General features: G+C 32.5%; 1 pseudogene; it reads right to left on the bottom strand.

Moving 5' to 3' along the window:
• Nucleotides 1–4,279: 4,279 nt before the first annotated feature.
• LOC145246891 (tubulin beta-2 chain pseudogene) lies at nucleotides 4,280–5,757 on the bottom strand (annotated as a pseudogene).
• Between the last annotated feature and the right edge of the window lie 2,704 nt (nucleotides 5,758–8,461).

Raw genomic sequence — 8,461 nt, 5'->3', positions numbered from 1 at the left:
TGAAAATATAATATGAAAATATTATTATATGAAAATATTATAATATGAAAACATTTTAATATAACTATTATTATATTAAATTATTATAATATAAAAATATTATAATATAAAAAATATTATAATATTGAAAAATTATAATATGAAAATATTATAATATGAAAATATTATATGGAAATGAAAATATTATTACATGAAAATATTAAAAAATTTAATATAATAATATTAAAATATAATATGAAAATATTATAATATGAAAATATTACAATATGAAAATATTTTAATATAAAAATAATATTCTGAAAATATTATAAAATTAAATATAATAATATGAAAATATAATATGAAAATATTATAATATTATAATATTAAAACATTTTAATATAAAAATATTATTATATGAAAATATTATGATATAAAAATATTATTATATAAAAATATTTTAATATAAAAATAATATTATATAAAAATATTATAATATAAAAATATTATAATATTAAAATATTTTAATATAAAAATATTATAATATTAAAATATTTTAATATAAAAATATTATACCATGAAATTATATTAATATGAAAATATTATTATATGAAAAACTTTTAGATAAAAATATTATAATATGAAAATATTTTGATATAAAAATAATATTATATGAAAATATTATATTATGAAAATATTATAATATGGAAATATTATAATATGAAATAGTATTATATGAAAATATTATAATATGAAAATATTATATAATGAAAGTATTATAATATGAAAATATTTTTATATAAAAATAATATTATATGAAAATATTATAATATGAAAATATTATAAAATGAAAATATTTTAATATAAAAATATTATAATATAAAAATATTATAATATGAAAATATTATAATATGAAAATATTTTAATATGAAAATATTATTATATTAAAAACTTTTATATAAAAATATTATAAAATGAAAATATTTTAATATAAAAATATTATAATATGAAAATATTGTAATATGAAAATATTATAATATGAAAATATTGTAATATAACAATATTATTATTTGAAAATATTATAATATGAAAATATTATAATATGGAAATATTATAATATGAAAATATTATTATATGAAAATATTATAATATGAAAATATTATATAATGAAAATATTATAATATGAAAATATTTTAATATAAAAATAATATTATATGAAAATATAATAATATGAAAATATTATAATATAAAAATATTTTAATATAAAAATAATATTATATGAAAATATTATAATATGAAAATTTATATATAAAAATATTTTAATATAAAAATAATATTATATGAAAATATTATAATATGAAAATTTATATATAAAAATATTTTAATATAAAAATAATATTATATGAAAATATTATAATATGAAAATTTATATATAAAAATATTTTAATATAAAAATAATATTATATGAAAATGTTATAATTAAAAAAATAACTGAAATGAATAATCCAAGTAATGCAGATTATTAATTTTTCCGTAATCGCATGAGGGAAAACAGATATTGGCAAAGCTTAGACAATTGCAGACTTCTTTAGAAAACGGACCCTCATCTGTAGTGAAATTAGGCCGTAAATGTATGATAACATTTAATTTTTCTAACACTAAATTCCCTTCCTTTAACAATTAAAAGAAGCCTTCTCTATCACCGACAGCCATGACTAATAACACCCCCATCTGAGAGATCTTCCTTCAAACGCATCGTATCAACATTCAGAAGCAACAGAAACTGGAAGAAATGAATCAAAGACATTAAAAAGGCTGCTTTAAAGAAGATGCGTTGCCGCTACCGCGCTAGATAGTGACACCTGCGAGTATTCTGTATCCGTACAAAGTCAGAATTCATCAATACATGGACGATTGTTGCAACATCTTGGCTGGTGCATCAACCATTAGTTTTCCCCTCTTGGACAAGGTCCAAAAATATAAATATCCAATCTAATAAGTTCCACACTGTCAACTAAGCCCATATTTATGTCCCCTCTTTGCAATGCTGCATTCCATGTAACTGTTTTACAAGTACTTTAATAGAATATGCTCTGAAGGACTGGTTGCACTTTTGCAGACTCGACGTGCATACTCGCGACAAATCCGTTTAGCAACAAAACCTCATCTTTTCCCTGTAGAGGTCCCTAGATGCCGGAAAGATGTTTACTTTAATAGTTTCTTCACTCGGATGTTGGACTTTGGCATTTTATTTTCCGTTTTCTGCTGACCTGACTGTACTGACATGCAGGCGTTTAAATGTAACGTACGAGGGTCATCCACTATGTGATGTGAGTTTTGGATATAAAGATTCTAATACCAATAGAAGTTTACTTTAAAAAAAAATTTTCAACGTTTTTGCCTCTCAGCAATGTCACACACATTTCTCATTTGTTTACAAACTTCTGTATTCACTTTAGTCGGATGTCTCAACCAGTCTCTCGTAACACTTTTGGCTTCATCGTCCCTTTCATACTTCGTGCCTTTCATGAACGCTTTCAAGGGACCAAACAGGTGAAAGTCCGAAGGGGAAAAACCTGGGCTATAAACGAAAATAAGTGAGCAGTTCCCAACCTTGTTCTCTGATGGTCTGCACCGTTTGGGCTGCAGTGTGAGACCTTGCGTTGCTATGATGCAAGATGACGTCTTCTGACTGATGACCCCTGCATTTGTTTTTTATGTCTTTCTTGACCTGCCTCGACAGTTTACTGTAGTTGCCACTAATTCACAGCGTTTTATTCACCAAAGAATGAAATGGTAATTGGATCTTACATACCCCCCCCCCCAAAAAAAAAAACGTGAGCATCACTTTCTTCATGAACCGCTGGAATTTGACATTTTTTTTCACTAGAGAGTCAACATTCTCCCACTCCATAGACTGCCGCTTGGCCTGAGGCTCATAATGCCAAACCCATGTCTCGCCACATGTTACCAGCTTCTTCAAAAACTCATACGCATCCTTCTCATAGGAGACGAGACACTTCTCGGACAACTCGGCCCTCCTCTTGTGCTTTACAGTAACCATCTTTAGCACCCACCGGAAACTGACCTTCTAGTAGCCAAGGTCATCATAGACAATTTTGTGTGCTGTCCCAACAAATAAACCTCAAAATCCTTGCAGTGTGATCCATTGTTTGTCTTCTGTTAGACTGAATAAGGTTATTGACTGATTCTATCACCTCAGAAGACCTCACTTCTATACGCATCCCATACCTGACTGCTTTCTCAACACAGCTGCGTATCTTACATACCCCCCCCAAAAAAAACGTGAGCATCACGTTAAATAATTCATAAACGACCTCCCTGATAAAATTGTTTCGGAGATGGGTATATTTGCCGATGACACCACTCTCTATAACAGATATGAGGGGAAAACAAAAAAATATATATATGTGAAAAAGAAGGATAAGCAAAAAATGTTTTTAATGTAAACTCACATCTGTATTCAAATTTCTTATATTGAAAAAAAAAAGTCACCTTATTTATTCAATGATAGACATCTCGCTCATTGTCCCCGTGTAAACATGGTCCCAAATGATGTAATTTGTTTGGGGGGGGGGGAACAACAGTACAAATAAATCGCCATCTAAAAAATTAGTCATTTAGAAATCTTTTAAATGTAAACTTAAATTTATATTAAAAGTCTTCATACTGAAAAAAAATAACCTTATTTATTGAATAACTCTCGTAGACATTCATCTCGCTCTTTTTCCATATAAACACTAGCCTGGGTGCCCAGGTGTTTGCGGGTGTGTGTTGAGCAAAAAAAAAACAGTGCTAGGGGACAGGCAGGCTCGACCCCGTACTGCGAAGAAGGAAAAGAGCGTGAAAGGAAACGTGACGTCTTTGCTGTTCTGCCCATCGCCAAACCGGAAGTGAAAATGTTTAAATTAAGGCTTATCAATCGAAAAGAGGGGATGACTGTCGAAAATATCAGAAAAAAAACGCGACCCCTTATTGTAGAAAAATGCTCAGTTGAGTTTGAAGGAATGAATGTTTTTTTATCAATTTTTCAATAGTTGTCGTCCGAAGGGTCCAGCTTCAAAACGATACCAATCGGGGGAAAATCTGTCGTCTCTATCGGAAGTTTAAGGCAGACGTACATACATACATACATACATACATACATACATTGAAATAGACAGGTGAGATTTATACTATAGATGGTCCCAAATAATAGCCCCTTACCTTCGAGTGATGTGTTTTGTTTCCAGTGAACAGTGGTACAAATAAATCGTCATCTAAAAAAATTGATCATATAGAAAATACTAAAGAATACTTTATTCTACTGTAGTATCTTATTACGAAACAAAGAAAAAAATATAAGTTAAAAAATTACTTATAATCTGCCATTTTTTTTAATCATCCACTGTAGCATCCTGGTACATTTGATACTCAGAAACGAGATCATTTATATTGGAACCGGCCTCTGTAAATTCCATTTCTTCCATGCCTTCGCCGGTGTACCAATGAATATAAGCCCGCCTTCTAAACATTGCATTGAACTGCTCTAGCAGGCGGACAAACATTGACTGAATGCACGTGTTATTACCAATGAAGGCCGTCGACATTTTTAGACCACGCGGAGGGATATCGCAGACGGCCGTTTTCACGTTATTTGGTAACCAAGGTACGAAATACGAACTATTTTTCGTTTGTATGTTGAGCATCTGTTCGTCTACTTCCTTCATCGACATCCGACCACGAAAGATACAGGCTGCACACAGGTAACGCCCTAAAGTCGGGTCTGAAGCCACCATCATGTTTTTAGGGTCGAAAATCTGCGCAGTCAATTCGGGAACGCTGAGAGCCCGGTATGGCTTCACATCGAGCGCTGTAAGTGGTGCAAATCCCGGGATGAAGAAGTGGAGGCGAGGGAAGGGGATCATATTGACCCCGAGTTTGCGTAGGTCAGCATTCAGTTGGCCCGGGAAACGAAAACAAGCGGTTAAGCCTGACATATTCGTTGATATTAAATGATTGAGCTGGTCGAGACACGGGTGGCTTAACTTCAGTGTTCGGTGGCAAATATCGTAAAGGCCTTCGTTATCAAAAAGCATAACTTCGTCTCCGACGTCTATTAGCATGTTAAGAGATAGTATTGCATTGTAAGGTTCTACGACTGCTTCCGAAACTTTTGGCGAAGGTACGACGGAGAAAGTTAATTTAATACGGTCCGCAAATTCATCATGGAGCCGAGTAAGGAGCAGTGTGCCGAAGCCGGATCCAGTTCCCCCGCCGAGACAGTGAGAAAGTTGGAAACCCTGCAAACAGTCGCAACCTTCCGCTTCTTTCCGGATGATATCAAAAGTAGTATCAAGGAGCTCCGGGCCATCTGTGTACTGTCCTTTTGCCCAGTTATTTGACGCACTGGCACGGCCAAAAACGAAATTGTCCGGTCGGAAGAGCTGACCGAACGGCCTCGATCGAATCGAGTCGAGTACTGCGGGTTCTAGGTCCATGAGAATCGCGCGCGGTACGAATTTGCCATTTAAACCTTCGTTAAAGTAGACATTTAGTCGCTCTAATTGAAGTTCAGATTCCCCCGTAAAAGAGCCATGAGGGTCGACGCCATGTTCGTCCGAAATATATTGCCAGAATTGGCATCCTATTTGATTGCCGCCTTGACCGAGCTGGATATGGACAATCTCCCGCATGTTCTGCTCTTCTCAAACCCCAACCGAAAATGGCGGGCAGCTAACTGCTGAGCAATCGCTACAACGTCGTCGTGTTTATGACGTGAAATTGTGAGATCATACGTGAGATTCCAAAGAAAATATCTTGAAGAAAAAATACATAAGTTTTCATCGCGAAAGCAGCAGTTGATGGATTCAAGTTCATTTAGATCTATTAGACTGAAGTTTTCGTCCGACATATTACAACGGTTTCCGCAACCTGTCCGGAATATGCCGACGATAAAGCGGTCCCTATTAAACATAAAGACCGAATTAACTTTCCAAAAATGTAATGTCGTTGTCGGCTCCTGTTTAATTTAGACTGATTTTTAACTAGTTGAGTGAAGGGGAGACAATCCACCCCCGCCAATATATCATCTCCCAATATTTTATCTACTAATTGATCTGAATCGGACTCAGGAATCGGAAAAAAAATCCGAATATTTCGGTATCGGAATTGAAAAATGTTTGCCTATTTTTCAATGCAAAAACACCTATTCTTTTATGTGTTTCTTTTTTCTCTTTTTAAAACTTTATTTTCTCATCGTTTGTAGAAAATGCTGAAATGAAAAATATTTATTGATTTTTTTTAAGCTACCAGTAAAAAACAACAACATTATATTCCACCTAAAATGGACTATTTACGTTTGCTAAAAGATATGCACCTATTACATGCATTGTTATGGCAACCCGAAAACAATAACATACAAAATACAGCTCTACAGCTAATTTTTAGAAGTTTTTTTTTTTAAATCGAAATCTGAAATTGTATCGGAATCAGAAATTTAGAAAATAATACAGTAATAATGAATTCAATTTAAAAATGTCAGCATGGGTTGTCTAGTCTTTCACTTTTAGTCCACAGTTTGAATCAATGTCAGTATAACGAAACGGTAACAAGCAAAACAACCTTACTCCTAATCCAACTGTTCATCACTGTGATAGATGCGGTTAGGGTAAGGATAAGAATTAGAAGTAAGTGCGATTAGGTATAAATAATAATAAAACTCTAATAAAATTATAGAACCCGTCACATTAAAGCATCCTCGCTGAATTTTTTTAGATGTATTGGCTATTCGTATTATTTGGATTCGTCGAACTACTGTATATAATATATACAATAAGAAGCAAACAATAACAATTATATATATATATATGGTGAGCTACGATGTTCACTCTTTCGCTGCCGGAAGTTCAAGTGCCCCGAGACGTTTTCTGCGCATGCGGCTGGAGGCACCTTTTTACTGAATTGCTTTGGAGGTTCAATGTTTTGATTTTCTGACCAATCAGAGAGTTTCCGGGCTGTCAGAAATTCGGTGTCTGTGGGAGCCGATGAGAATCTTTAAAAGAGCTCTGTATTTTCCAAAAAAAAGACCAGTTAACAAAAATTCAGATATAGTGTTCGAAGGTATATATCACTACTGTCTGCAACTCAAATCTAACACGACAACACTTTGAACATAGCAGTCAGCTAATCAGACAATGTAACTAACTTTTGCATTCCCCCTTTTATTATCGTATGCTCACTTGAAATTAAGTTTATGAAAATAATTATTTTAAAACTTCTCACATTTTTCAATGAACCTTCCAAAGTGATTAATTAACTCTACTCAAAAACTTTCAGTGAAAATTATTTTATATAGTTGAGTGAGGAAGTTTTCTTTACGATTTACAGACCTGTGAACTAATCACGGCTCTTGAATTATCAACTCAAACTTCCTCGAAATCTCAAACTAATTTTCCCCTTTTGTTCACTCATAAATGAACTATTATTTTCAATGAAAATATTTCCCAAAATGTCATAAATCTTTTCCTTTTATAAATTGAGAGTTAACCTTGTTTGTTATGTTGATATATTTTCTACGAAAGAACCTCGTAAATTCGATTCTCTGTCTCGCTCTCTTTACTTCTTTTCCCCACAATAATAACATTAATTAATAATAGATAAACAATAAAAAATAAGGAATAGGCCAAATATATATATGTATATATTAGTAATAATAATCTATAATATTAATCTCACTTGTTAGTTTAAATATACGTATGTATGTAAATAAGATTTCAGCAACTCTGCAAGATTTGGAGAAATAAAAAACTCACCCTAAATTCTAAATTAAAATTTTATAAAAGCAATATATTGTCCTCACTGTTTAATGAAAATCAACCAAGGGAAGAAATGAAACGCGTTTGATTCCAAGTGTCTTAAAAAAGGAGTCGAGGGATAAAATAGAAGAATCGAAAAATACCAACCAAGAAGTCAGAGACCGCACTAACCAGTATGTTGTATCGTCAAGATCTACTAACAACATCCCGGACATAACCTACGATTGACCCCCAGAAAGAATTGTCAATCTAGTTCTGCAATGGACTCTTGATAGAAAAAGAAGATAAAGACAAAAAATGAAATGGAAATAGGCAATCGAGAGAAATTTCATTGCAACTGTAATAAACTGAAGGGATACTGTATTTATAGATAGAAACAGATGGTATACTTTGATTACCTCATGTATCGTAGGACGTGGAGGTTCCAAAGTCCAAGTAAGTTTTGTTTTTTTACAAAAGGGTTACCACATATCAAGGCCCAGAGGCCACTTGAGGATAAGGATTAATGCGTGTATTGTATTCATTAGAGCAGTTTCGTAATAATCGTTTGTAGCGGAATTATTCTAGTCAGCTGAAAGGCAGGCCAGCGGACAGAGTTCCACAAGCGGGCAGTTCTAGAAAAGAAGCTTTGTTCATAGAATCCATGTTTAGGTTTAGGCACCGAT

The sequence above is a fragment of the Euprymna scolopes genome, chromosome 24, assembly GCF_053919585.1.
Source record: "Euprymna scolopes isolate OS-2025 chromosome 24, ASM5391958v1, whole genome shotgun sequence".
Lineage (NCBI taxonomy): Eukaryota > Metazoa > Mollusca > Cephalopoda > Sepiida > Sepiolidae > Euprymna > Euprymna scolopes.
This window is presented reverse-complemented; position numbering and strand designations above follow the sequence as displayed.